This window comes from Panthera uncia, chromosome B4 (assembly GCF_023721935.1).
Source record: "Panthera uncia isolate 11264 chromosome B4, Puncia_PCG_1.0, whole genome shotgun sequence".
NCBI classification, from domain to species: domain Eukaryota; kingdom Metazoa; phylum Chordata; class Mammalia; order Carnivora; family Felidae; genus Panthera; species Panthera uncia.
In genome coordinates, this window is record NC_064809.1 from 59,647,306 (window position 1) to 59,662,498 (window position 15,193).

The following is a 15,193-nucleotide window of genomic DNA, read 5'->3' on the forward strand; positions in this document are numbered from 1 at the left end:
GGATCAGTTGTGTCTGTCTGCTCTGTGATTTGTACAGGATTGGCAACCCATCACCCTGGCCTTTCTCCCAGGCATTCATCTGATATGTAGTCACATAAGATAGGGTAGGGGCAGGGGGACATGAGGGCAGAGAGGGATGATTTCCAAGCTCAAGGATAGCCAGGGGGAGGAGTCTATCCCTAGAGGAAAAAAAGTAAGTAAAGTTTGTATGTAACTAAAATACAAAAGTAGGTAAGGTTTATGAAAAACACTGAACTGTATGTAAGTTACAACAGACTGCCCTTAGGCAGTTTTAGCGAGTGCAATTGGCACTCATACAAAAGATAACCTAACCTGACACTAACCCTGCCAGTAGTTCAGGGATAATATTTTCACTAGGATGAACTGCTCTTGAACTGTTTCTGTAATTTATTTGGTGCAAACAGGCTTTCCTTCAACATCAGACATGCATGTCTTATGGCCACCCATTTGTTTATTGTAAAAACATATTTGTTATAGCCAATGCAAGCAAAACCCTCCTTTCCACTGGTGTTTGAATTCCCCCTGAAGCCTTCTCATACTGTGTACCACAGCCCTGATGATGAAGTATACGCAAGCTTGTTCCAAACCATGTCCCATGTTTTCTTTGGACTTATCGTCAAAATCTATGGCTAAAGAGCAACTCCTAGTGTTTTATGACCTTTTAGCATGATGGTGCTTATCCTTTGGACTTGAAATGATTTTCCTTCTCTTGATGAAAATGTCAAGTATGCCTGAGGATCCAATCAGACACTGGACACTGGGCTAGCTGAAAAGAAAGGAGAACAGCTGGCTAGATGTAACAGAACAAACATGTTTTAGAAAATCATGGGAGTGTGGTAAAGATCACTTGGTAGAATCTATGTAAAGTGCTATAATGTATTATTAGTTTCATCACCATCATAGTCATTAATATATATTATATCCCGCATGAGTTACCATACTTAGCTTCTGGACTGATCCTGAAAGTAAAGGAGACCTTGGATGATTCTAGAGATGATGGCTTCGATAGATACTGATCAATTCCAGAAATATTCCCTTGAGTGGCTACTATGTGCCAGTAAACCATCCAGAAAAAAAAATTATTTCTTTTGCCAAATCCAATTATTCTTTTGTATTTGGAATGACTCAATCCCCATCTTGTATTAGTAGAGCAGATTGTTTTAGGTTTATCCCCAAACTTTTGGATACCAACCATCTTTTAGAATGCCAAAAGAGTCCAAAGACCTAATGAGCATTTTAGACTTCATTTATGAGCCTGATAAGAAACGGAAATGAGGAATAATTGATTTGTCTATTCTTGTGGCCAAGGAACTTCCTGGATAGAGTTGAAGTGATTCTACAGAAGAATTAACACCTTTTAAATAACATACAATAGGACTGTTGCTAACACGTATGATGCCTTTGAGCAAATTAGAAAAAAGTGCCTCCTTGTGACACTTCATTTCAATTTGGAATATTGTTTTAATCAATATGCAAATCCATTACATCTGTGTCACTCTTTTAGATGTGTTTCCCTGTGCAGTGCACAACTTGCCCAACCATATGCAGTGGCTCTATATGGTGGCTATCTCAGAGAGTGTGGAGGGGATGCAAACAAACTGAACAACACATCAATATTAATGGGTACCCTCCCACAAGAAGCATGTGCTAATAATACTCTGTCACCAAACTACTGTAACTCTCTCCTTCTTTTTAGTTTTCTCCCAAACACATATTTAGTTGGGAACTTGAATTTATCTCCAACATTTGAACAAAAGCCATTTTTATTGCCTTTCTTTTTTAATTTCCCTAGATTTTTTTTTTCTCAATTGAAAGCTCTGGTTTTTTTCCTGATTAATCTAATTCCACTTTGCCTCTCATGGATTATAACCTATCCGTATTTCTCACTAACTTCTTTTTAAGAGATCTTCCTCAAAATCGAATGGATGAGAAAGCCCATGCATTATGTGACCACATAGTACTAAAAAGATATATAGATATCAGGTATCTATATAACCCCCACATATCTGAAAACAGTGTGTCACAGAAATTCTGGAACCCTGTAATTCTAAACTAAACTAAAACATGCATATTTATTTTTCTGCCCTTATCCAATGTGTACTTTCCATCATTTTTGTTATGTACCTACATGGCAGAAAGAAGAAAGTGAATGCAAAATAAATCAGTGAAGGTCTTGTTTTCTTTTCTAGCTTCAATATCTACTTATCAGAAAACCTCAATATCTAAACCTTTAGGTTGCTTTTATACTCAGGCACTTACCTCACAGATTTTGGTAAGACAAAACTGAATGGATATCTTAGAACTGGATTGATTTCAAAGGGTCAGTTTCTAAAAACATGAGCTTATCTTATATTTATCATAATTAAGACCTATGTGGAATGCTGTAATGTACATAATGCCTCCTCCTAAGTACATGAATCCTTCAACTGTTTGCAGACAGGTGTATAGTGTCCATAGTACCCACCAGTTGATAGAGTCATTCAGGAAGACTTGAGGGACAAAATAGGCAATAAAATTACCACAAAATCTTCTCCATAGAAGTTTGGGTTTGGAAGGTCTGGTTTATTTATCAGCAATCACTTGGTTGATGTGGTAATAGAATGAGAAAGAAACTTTATCAACTGCCATCCCTCACTCCTTTTTATCTATCTCTTCTCTATCCCCCATTTATTTCTACTTTAAAGTTATGGGGCACCTGGGTGGCTCAGTCAGTTAAGCATCCGACTCTTGGTTTCAGCTCAGGTCATAATCGCATGGTTTGTGAGTTCAAGCCTCACTGTCAGCCTGGAGCCTGCTTTGGATTCTCTCTCTCCCTCTCTCTCTCCTGCCCCTCCTGCATTCGCATGTGTTCTCTCTCTCTCTCTCTCTCCCTCTCAAAATAAACAAATAAATTTTAAAAAATAAAAATAAAAAATATTTCTACTTTAAAATAATACTTTAGTCTATGGCATGGCCATTCCAACACATATAGTGGGAAATTGCTATCTGTCAAAGGCTAGTATACATTAAATATATCTGCCCTCAATTAGTTGGACAAAATAAACAAATGTAAATATATAGTAAAGATTAGGAAAGCCTCTGTTTTTTCTCCCTGAGCTATCCTCAAAAACTTCAGGAGCTTCCATAGAAGAAACTTAAGGGTTCCAAGGAGGTCAGATAAGGGACCTAGCAAGAAATATTCATGGTGTCCCATTCCTATTTCAATCAGAAGATATCTGCTTTTATGTGTCTAACAGTTTTGACTTATGTATAAGATTGCACTTGAACAAAGATTCAACCAATGCAATAAATAGCTTTGGAAACGCTTTGGCATTCAATCCTTAAGTAATTGCTGTACATATTCTCCATTCTAACCTTTGCCTCCATCTAAATCCTCATCTCTTCAAGGGCAGCCACTGTGTCATAATCAACTCTTAGGCTGGCATAATGCTTCTTAAATAAAAAGGTCTGCAATAAAACCCTTAAAACAATTTTATTGATGTACACTGAAAATAAACTAGCCACCCCATTTTTAATATAATTTCTAGGGATATTGGTTGAGTTTAGACTGATGAAGACTGGTCAGAGAAGAGTAGGGCAATCATAAAGTGAGTAATTTCCAAAAAACAAAATGGTTTTTAAAGGTTTGAGGAATGGCTGGTATGCCTGCATGGCATTTTGTGTTCTGAAACACTGGATGCCTCTAAAAGCAGCAACATTTCAAAGGACATTCTTTATTACTTATTTAATTACTACTTCTGTTTCCTTTTACATTGGTCCAGGTGTGATTCTTTATTTGTCATCTAAGAGAAGAAGGAAATAGCTCTGCTTTTCATGTTTTGTGGAACATAGTCTAGAAAAAAATGTTCTTACACCTTAAGTGCCCAGCCTGTTACAAAAAGAGAAACAGGTAAATTGTACTACGCATTTCCAATATCCATCCCCTTGAACTCAGACAGAGCCATGTGACTGATGAAACGTGACAGTAAGTCTCATGTGTCCCTTCCATGTGGAAGCTTCAAGCGATGCTACGTGCTTCCCCCTTCTTTTTTCCTTGTGCAGCAGTTTCAGTAGTGCTGTGTGTCCCCGAGTGAGATAGATAATGAGGAACAGAGACCCAGCTGACACCATGGGCATTGTAGGGTGAGCAAGAAACACAAACAACAACAGCAACTTTGGCGTTGGAAGCATAGGAGAGTGAAAAAGTGGTTTTTGGATGTATGTTTTTATTTTTGCATGTGGAGTCTGAGTCCAAATGTGTTATCAGACTCTTTTGTGGTCTTCCTGTGATCTGAGCCAAATCACTATGTACAAAATCAAACCACACTGGTTTCCAGTCCCCCCAAAAATCAGAGAAGGGGGAGATAGAACTAGTGCAGCTGTGGCAACAACCTTATTGTTCGAGAATGAGGTGTCTGATGTATAAGTGCCGAGGAAGTTGGAGTATGAGAAAAAGAAGCTACGCATATCAGGACAGGGAATTTTTCATTTAGTGGGAAGCCATTCTCGCGTTCATTTGTTGATTAGTTATTTTTGTTTTCAAAAATTGGGATGTAAATTTAAATCTCTTATTTTTACTAATTTAAGTAGAATTATGGAGTTCTAGAGTCTAGATTTAATGCTACCTTGGACCAAGTTGCTTTAATCATCTGGGGACCTAGCACTCAACCCTTTCCAGCCCACAGACTACGTGTGGGCCTGTGATGGAGAATATCTGAGTGTTCTTCTTGGTAAGCATTAATTGCACTCCCATTGCCTTTCATGGAAAACTTGCCAGGAGCCCAAGCCAATATTTAGACTATTGACATTAATTCTGTCCCTCTCCCTCTCTAAGGTGGTATACAGTAACTTCTAAGATCAAATTGTTAGACAAGCAAAAGCTTTTTCAGATTTCCGATAATTTTATCTTTCATTTTATGCCAAAGATATAAATTTACATCCAGCATTTGCTATAATCACATGGCCCTCCACAGCTACCCAAGCAAGCAGCCAGCAGAAACAGGAAGTTTAATAAAACCCTATACTTCCATAAAATGTAGCCTGAAATGTGTCAGGGACCTGAGCCTCCCCTTCCAAAGTGATAAACTAACATTTTATTTTTTATAGTTGCCTATTAATCTAAATATATTTGATTTTTTAAGTGACAAAAGGGAAAGACACTTCCAATGGTTACAGTCTTTGATATGAAAATGTATGTGGACATAAGTTTTCATCATTAATTACCAGGGTGTTTCAAAATAATACCTTTTTTTTTTTTTTTACCAATTTCACACGAGCATAACCCTTGTATAATGATATTTATGGTCATATGTATATTTTGGAATGAACTGTGACATTTCATTTGTATAACATACATCATCATATTTGCTGCTTATCATGGAGAAAAAGTTTTTTCATAATTTCACTGTGATCTTTTTATTGAACATATAATTATAAAATCTTCTTAACTGTAACTGTATACTAAGAAGTGATAATTTAGAAAAATAATATGATGCTGACATATATACCAGAGGTTATAGACGAGGCTCGAAAGCAAACTGCTCTTTATGCTTTGTAAGGATTATGTCCTTATTTCTAAAATTCAATCATACAGGATGGAAAATAAGTTGTAGCTAGTCATAAATAAAGGCATGAATGTGACGAAAAAGTTAGAAATGAAAGCAATGAGAAATTCAGAGTATTTAAAGGTTATCTGCCATAGAAACTCTTTAAATACAGAATGTGCAGTTTCTAAGTGGATGGAATTAAGATGTTCTCACCCACTCTTTTCTTAGAAATTACACAGGGGCGCCTGGGTGGCTCAGTTGGTTAAGCGTGTGACTTCGGCTCAGGTCATGATCTCACAGTCCGTGAGTTCGAGCCCCGCGTCCAGCTCTGTGCTGACAGCTCAGAGCCTGGAGCCTGCTTCAGATTCTGTGTCTCCCTCTCTCTCTGACCCTCCCCTGTTCATGCTCTGTCTCTCTCTGTCTCAAAAATAAATAAACATTAAAAAAAAATTTTAGAAATTACACAAATAAACAAGAAGAACAGGAAATAAAAGCCTGAAGCTCAGTTCTACGACACTAAAAGATAATTTTAACCCTGAGCCCTGATAGAAAGAAGGCTCCCAGATCTTTTGGAACAGGGATGTAAGAAGATGCTGAGGGAGAGTACAGAGGCTGTGGATCTAATGTAAGGCGGGCAAAGCCCAACTCTTGTTTGGGACAACACAGTTGGATGAATTGTCTAACAGCAAAAGCTTCCTTGGACAAGGTTTGGTGAAAAGAAGGGTAAGGTAGGGCTGCTTGAAGAAATAGGAATACAAATAGAAGCCATGTTGTCAGAAGCAGTCTCTTGGTGAGACAGGGTAGAGAAAAAATAATGCACTGTGAGAAGCCCTGAAATATCAGTCTCTATTGGCTGGAGAGAGTAACTTGTTAATACTCAGAGGCTAGTGTCTTCAGAGTTCCGTGTGGTCTAGAATATAGCCCCCGGCCCCCTCAAATACACAGGTAGATAGTTTTGGAAGAAATAACTTCATTCAAATAGGAACTTTTAAAAAACTGCCATAGAACCATCCAAATATATTCTATATAATTATTGGAAAAATCATGAACAGTGTTTGCCATTAATTTTTTAATGTTAAGAAGCTGTTGCTTCCATTAAATAGGAATTCCAAGTGTAGACATGAGAGTGTAGGAAAAATAGAGTGAGGCAACAGAATGTAATATAATTTGGATTGGCAATCTCACAAGAAGTGGAAGAGTAGACAAAACCATCAAAGAAATAAAGACCACGCTGGATGCAGCACAAAAGAGAATGCACTATAATAAAAACATAGGAAGGGACATAAAATATTGTAAAGGGAGCAAAATAGAATAGAAAGTTAAAAAGAGATTAGAAGAATTAGAAATGTTAGACCTGGAAAACAAATATAAAGGATCTAACAGACAATATCAACACTAAAAATAATGTTGTCTCCAAGAATGAAACATAAATTATGAAAAAATAAAAATATTTAGAGATATAATTAAGGAGAAGTTTGTAGTATTAGAAGTAGCCTTAGATATTTAGATTGAAGGGTCACATATAACATGAGGTAGGAAAAACTGCCTTAAAAAACAGAGAAACACACCCTGGTAAATTTTCTGGATTTACAAATAAAGAAAAAAATTACTTGAATATCTTCTCAAAAAGATAATTAAGATGGGCTTACAGAAAAGTTTGTAGAAAAGTTCATAGAATGCTAGAACATGGACAAGAAATAAAAAGAATAAACTAAGAATTTTATATCTGTCCAAATTTATTCAGAATAGGTAAAGATAATCCTCTAGAGGAAAACTTCCAGTCAACCGAGAACTGAATGAAAAAAAAAAAAAAGTAGTGGAATGGTGCATTGAATCCATTTAACTGTCAACCCCAAATTAAAAAAAAAGGAGAGAGAGAGAGTTTATATTTTGGGGGTGAAAATATTTATTTATTTAATATTTTTTAAATGTTTATTTTTGAGAGAGAGAGAGAGAGACAGAGTGTGAGTGGGGAAGGGGCAGAGAGAGAGGGGATGCAGAATCCGAAGCAGGCTCCAGGTTCTGAGCTATCAGCGCAGAGCCTGATGGGGGGATGTAAATATTTAAAAAATGACAATGTAACAAATAAGTAATTAACAGAAAACAAAAGACAAATATGCTTAAACACCAAAACATATGCTCAGTCTCACAAGAAAAGAAATGGAAAGTTTGTAATGAATAGCAAAAGACCCCAAATAGCCAAAACAATCTTGAGATTGAATTTAGAGATTACTTAAAAATAAAATTAAAAAAAATCACACACACTAGGGGTGCCTGGGTGGCTCAGTTGGTTGAGTGTCCGACTTCGGCTCAGGTCATCATCTCACAGCTCTTGAGTTTGAGCCCTGCATTGGGCTCTGTGCTGACAGCTAAAAGCCTGGAGCCTGCTTCAGATACTGTGTCTCCCTTTCTCTGCCCCTAACCCACTCGTATTCTGCCTCTGTTCTCTCAAAAATAAATAAACATTAAAAAAACACTAAAAAGTTTCTATACGTCAAAAGAAACAACAAAGTGAAAGCATACCCACAGAATAGGAGAACATATTTGCAATCATATATCAAAGAGGAAGTAAATATCCGAAACATGGCACCCCATAGTCCAGGGCTCAAACTTATGAACCGTGAGATCATGACCTGAGCTGAGATTCCTTATATCCGAAATATAAGGAATTCATGTAACTCACTAGCCAAAAACTAAGTCATTCAATTTAGAAATGGGCATGGGACATTAGACATTTTTACAAAAAAGGCATACTGGTGGCCAACAGGTACATGAAAATGTGCTCAACACCACTGATCTTCAGGGAAATGCACCTCAAAACCACAATGAGAAATCATCTCACATCTGTTAGAATGGCTGTTACCAAAAGACAAAAGATAACAAGTGCTGGTGAGGATGTGGAGAAAAGGGAACCCTTGTGTACTGTTGGTGGGAGTGTAAATAGGTACAATGACTATGGAAAATAATATGGAGTTTCCTTAAAAAATTTTAAATAGAACTACCATATGATCCAGCAGTTCCACTTCTACGTATTTATCCAAAAAAAGTGAAATCACTGCTTTGAGGAGATAGCTGCAGCCCCATGTTCATTGCAGCATTATTCACAATAGCCAAGACGTGGCAACAACCTGTCAGGTGACAGAGGAATGGATAAAGAAGATGTGATACACACACACACACACACACACACACACAGGAATATTATTTAGTCATAAAAAAGAAGAAAATCCTACCATTTGCAACAATGTGAATGAAACTTGTGGATATTGGTAAGCGCAAACTATCAGTAAACAAGGTATAAAACAGGTCAAAAAGTGCAGAGCAATGATGCATAAAAAAACAAAAAAAGAAAAATTATGCCGAGAGCATATTAAACACAAGATAAACATCTCTGTGATTAAATTCAATAGAATTCAATATACTGAAGACTTGGTCAGCTGGGCTGCAAGATAGGAAGCACATTCCAGGAGGTGTCATAGTTTAGCAGTTGAGAATGTAGACTTCGATATAGAATTGCCTGGGTCAAATTTTAGTATTTTGCATGTTAGCTACATGACCTGGAACAAGTGTCATAACTTCTTTATGCCATGAATTAAAGATATGGTAAAAGATATGCCATACCAATATTAAGCAAAGCTGCTATCTTAACATTGATATCAGACAAGATAGATTTGAAAGCAAAAAGCATTAATGGAAATGAGGACTCCCATGACATAACAAAAGTAATGATCCATGAAGAACGTATATCATGAGCTTCAAATTACATTCAATAGACAAAAACCAAAAGAGATATAGAAGCTTTATTTTTTTAAGTTTATTTATTTTGAGAAAGAGTGTGAGAGAGTGGGGGAGGGGCAGAGAGAGAGAGAGAGAGAGAGAGAGAGAATCCCAAGCAGGCTCCACACTGTCAGTGCAGAGTCTGATGCAGGGCTCAAATTCATGAACCATGAGATCATGACCTGAGCCAAAATCAAGAGTCAGAAACTTAACCAACTGAGCCACCCAGGTGCTCCTAGAAGCTTTAAATAAAGAAATTTATATAGCTCTATAGCCCCCCAAGAAAAATATATATTTCTTGCAAGTGCATATGGAATATTTTTTTAAATCAACTATGTGTTAGGTCACCAAGGAAATCCTGATAAATTATAAGAAATTAATATATATAGACCACATTCTCTGACCATAATGCACTTAAATAAGAAGTCAACATTAAAAAGTAGTTTTAAAGAACCTATATATGTTTCAATTTTAAAATATTTCCTGTTAGGCAAATATTTAAATATAAATAACAATAAAAGCAGTACTATATATAACACCTGAGAAATATAACAAAATGGGTACATGGTAGCAAAAGTAAAGCCTTTAACATACTTAAAATTAAAAAAAAATGATTTGAAACAAATCAGTTAAGTGTTCAATTCAGGAATGTAGAAAAAAAGGAAAATAATAAAAACATTATACATGATAGGGAAATAATAAAGATAAGAGCACAAATTAATAAGTAGAAAATAAAGAAATAATATAGAGAATCAACAGGTCTCAAAACTAGAGTTTTAATGGAAAATTTAAAGAGCACATATAATCACTAATTAAAAGGAGACATAAATATGGATACAATAAAGATAAAAAAACAATAGGAACATACTAAATCAACTTAAAATTTAGTTGAAATGGGGGTGCCTGGGTGACTCAGTCAATTAAACGTCTGACTCTTGACTTAGGCTCAGGTCATGATCTCACAGTTCATGAGTTCAAGCCCCACATCAGGCTCTGTGCTGGTAGTGCAGAGCCTGCTTGGGATTCTCTCTCTCCCTTTCTCTCTCTCTCTCTCTCTCTCTACCTCTCTCCCATTCACTCTCTCTCTCAAAATAAATAAATAAACTTAAAAAAAGAAAGAAAACTACAGAACAATTCCTAAATTGACATAAAAATCTAAATAAAATATTACAAATTGAAAACAGTTTATTAAAACAACACATTCATCATGTTCAAGTAGTATTTATTCAAGGAATGCAAAACTGTTTCAATATCAGAAAATTTGTCAGCCATACTAGTACATAATCAAATCACAGATGCAGGAAAAGGTAACAATATTGATACACTTATTTATTTATTCAACAGATACTGATTTAGCACCTACTTTGTGTTAGGCATTGCCCCAGGTAATGGGGAATATAACATAAATAAACAGAAGCCTCATGGATTTTACATTCAAGTGGATGAATGGGAAGATAATCAAATAAACAGCTGAATTATATAATGTCATGCATGATAATTGCTACAAAGAAAACCAAAGCAGGATAATGATATAGAATGTGATCAAGAGTGCTATTTTGAGCAGATACTTGGATGAAGCGAGGAAGTGAGACAAAGTTTTTACTCAGAGAGGACATCAGGCAAAGGGAACTGTGAGTGTGAAGTCTCCAAGCTAGGAGTATGTTTGGATCAAGGATCAAGGAGGAACATTTAGGAGCCTGCTCATTGGGATAAGAAGCAATATAACTTGGATGGAGTGACTGAGCAAAAGACAGAAGATGAGATTAGAGAGATTGTTAGAATCTTGATCATTTTATGGTTTTGTGTGCCAAAATAAGGACTTTGGATATTATTCTTGATATAATGGAAACCCTTGGAGGGTATTCAGAAGAGTGACAAGATCTGATTTTTGTTCTAAATAACCTCTCTAGCTACTGTGTGGAGAATAATCTATACTAGTGCAAGCATAATTGATATGAAAGCCAGTGAAAGGGGGTAAGCCAGTCCCAAGACAATGGCCATATCCCAGACGAAATGCGTTGGTGACTTCTACTAGAGTAGCTGCAGTGGTAAGCATGATTAAATTGATTCATATATAAAATTTGGTAGCAATGTATTGATCACGGTTTTCCAAAGAAACAGAACCAATGGGATATATATGCGTTTTATCATAAGGAATTGGCATGTACAATTATGGTGGCTAACAAGTTTCAAGACCTGCAGTTGGTAAGCTAGACCCAGGATAGCTAATGGTGTAGTTCTAGTCCAAGTCCAAAGGCCTGAGAACTAAGAGAGCCGGTGGTGTAGTTCCAGCCTTAAGGCTCGTAAGCTTGAGGCCCAGAAAGAACCAATGTTCCAGTTTGGGCCTGATGGCAGGAAGAAAACTGATGTCCTATCTCAAAGGCAGTCAAGCAGCAGGAATTCCCTTTTACTCACTGGAGGATTAGCCCTTTGTTCTGTTCAGGCCTTCAGCTGATTGGGTGAGGCCCCCCACATTAGGGAGGACAATCTGCTTTACTCACTCTACTGATTTAAATGTTAATCTTGTCGAGATGCAGTATCACAGACATACTCAAAATACTGTTTCACAAAACATGGCACCCCATAGTCCAGTCAAGTTGACACAAAGTTAACCATCATGGCAAACTAGGAATAGTCTCTAGTAAGGAATAGCTATGAAAAACCTACAGATATCACACTTCAAAGGTGAAATTTTAGAAGTGTTCCCAGCAGCAAGACAAGGATTTCACTATAACCACTTGCAGTCAACAGAGTTTTGAAGGTGTCATCGAATATAATACAAGAAGAAAAAGATTAAGGGTACAAAATTTGAAAAGGAAACAAAACTGTCCTTATTTGTAAACAATGTGATTTTAAACAAAGAAAATCCAGGAGCTCTTCAAGCTACTAGAATTCATAAGAAAGTTCTATAAGTTTACTGCACTCAAATGAGCATGCTAAAGTAATTGTCATTTCAACAAACCAGCTAGAAGATTAATAGAAAGGAATACATATAAAATACCTAGTAATAAACCTAATACCTGATAGTTGAGATCTCTAAGAAGAAATTAAATATATTTGAAGAACAAAAAAAAAATATTTGAATACAGTCATGCACTCTACATTCAAAAATTGTAAAGATGTCGATTTCCATTCAAAATACTCTATAAAGTTAGTAAAACTCTAAGCAAAACATGCAACTTTATAGAACTTGACAAGTGATCTTAAAATTAATATAGAAGCACAAAGAATCAAGAATAGCCAAGATAAATCTGAAGAAGAATAAATTGGGGGAGGGGGAAATTTGTCTGAGCAAATAAATCAAGAATTTATAGAGCTATAGAAAATGAGACAGTGTGGTATTGGCATAGGAAGAGACAAATAAACCAAAGGAACATAATAGAGAGCCCAGAAACAGATACTTGCATATGTGGAAACTTGAAATATGACCAAGGTGGCACTACAAATCAATGAGAAGAGGCAGGACTGTTCAATAAATGGTACTGGGACAATTAGTTAACCATATGGAAAAAATAAAGTAAAATTGGATCCCATTCTCACACCATATACAAAAATAAAGTCCAGATGGATTAAAGGTCTAAATGTTAAAAGCAGCTTTTGGTAGAAAATATGGAATATCTTCATAGCATTTAGATGTGGAAAAACTTTTTAGACAAGACACAAAATGTAGAGCCAAAGATTGGTAAATTTGATGACACCAAGATAAATTTTAAAAGGCCTATTATACTTAACAAAGACACAAAAACAAAATGAAAAAAGAAACCACAGAATGTGAAAAGATATTTATAATTCATATAAATGACAAAGGAATTTATTTATTTTTCTAAGTAACTGAATGGAAGAATGAAAAAATCCATTAACAGGCAATTCAAAGAAAAAGTAACCTAATACTAAACATATGACATGCTGCTCAACTTACCAATAATCAGAAGGGAAAAATAACAGTAAGACATCGTGTCAGATTGGCAAAATTTAAGTAATGACTGTACCAAGAGTAACACTGATGCTCATAGACTGTTAGTAAGCATGTGAACTGGTACCACTACTGTGGAGAGCAATATTGAAATATTTCATCTCTAACTTAGCTATTCTACTGGTAGGTATATAACTTGGAAAAAATTTCGCATGTATGGGAGGAGATGGTTGTAAAGATATTTATTGCAGGTTTCTACTGAAAACAATTTAAAATGTTTATTTTGTCAGAGAGAGAAGGAGGGAGAGAATGAGTGGGGGAGGGGCAGAGAGAGAGGGAGAGAGTGAGAATCCCAAGCAGGCTCCATACTTTCAGTCCAGTGCCTGATGCAGGGCTCAAACTTATGAACCGTGAGATCATGACCTGAGCTGAGATCAAGAGTCAGATGCTTAACTGACTGAGCCACCAGGTGCCCCTCTAATGAAAACAATTTATTTTATTTCATTTTGTTTATTTATTTTTAATTTACATCCAAATTAGTTAGCATATAGTGCAACAATGATTTCAGGAGTAGATTCCTTAGTGCCCCTTACCCATTTAGCCCATCCCCCCTTCCTGCAATACCTCCTGTGGTATTTGTTCTCCAAATTTATGAATCTCTTCTGTTTTGTCCCCCTCCCTGTTTTTATATTATTTTTGTTTCCCTTCCCTTATGTTCATCTGTTTTGTCTCTTAAAGTCCTCATATGAGTGAAGTCATATGATTTTTGTCTTTCTCTGACTAATTTCATATATATATACACACACCACATCTTCTTTATCCATTTATCCATCGATGGACATTTGGGCTCTTTCCATACTTTGGCTATTGTTGGTAGTGTTGCTATAAACACTGGGGGTGCATGTGTCCCTTCGAAACAGCACACCTGTATCCCTTGGATAAATACCTAGTAGTGCAATTGCTGGGTCATAGGGTAGTTAGAGTTTTAAGTTTTTGAGGAACCTCCATACTGTTTTCCAGAGTGGCTGCACCAGCTTGCATTCCCATCTAATGAAAACAATTTAAAAGCAGAAATGTTATTCACTAGGAGAACAGATTAATAAATTATGATATAGTCATATGGTGGAATACTATATGGCATTTGAAAATAATGCACTAGAGATACATGTATTAAGGTGAATTGTCAAAAGCATAGATTGAAACACAAAAAGCATGGTGCAGAATGATATGTACAATAGTTTACTGTTTAAGTAAATTTAAAAACCAATAAACATTGCCACCTCATGTAGTATTATTTATATTGATGAATATATAAATCCTGAGTAAAGATATAAATTATGCATGGGACTTATAAAACATTAAATCTGTGACTGTAGTAGAAAGTAATACATTATATGTATATTATAATTATATTATTTATATCTATTATTTATATGCTGATTATTTATATACCACATTTGTTTTATATACATTACATATATACATTTTATATATATGTATATATATCGAGAGAGAGATAAAAAACACATCCATACCATACTCCCGGCATGATTTCAATAAATTAAGAACTGATTTGGAGTGGTTCTTAAAGCATACAACAGTCCTACTTCTCAATGCAAATACCACACACAATCCCTATCTTCTAGCCCCTCACTTGGCATGTGGAAGGCAAGGACCACTTTGTATTTGTCTTTTTATCCTCAGTATCTGGAAAAATGAATAAAATAAAGCTTCTCAAAGTGTTCTTTGTATTTAGAATGTGATTGTCGGTAGTCTGCCAGGTTTCTAGGGTGTATGTCAGAGGATTTCTGAGAAACCTGAACTATCTTCATAGAAGATGATTTGTTAGAGAATCAGATACTGCAGTTTTCAAATTAAATACACGTATCCAATGAAAATGATTTAAACTGGAAGCACCAACGTCATAGAACAATTTTCTACAATGGCTATTTTCCTT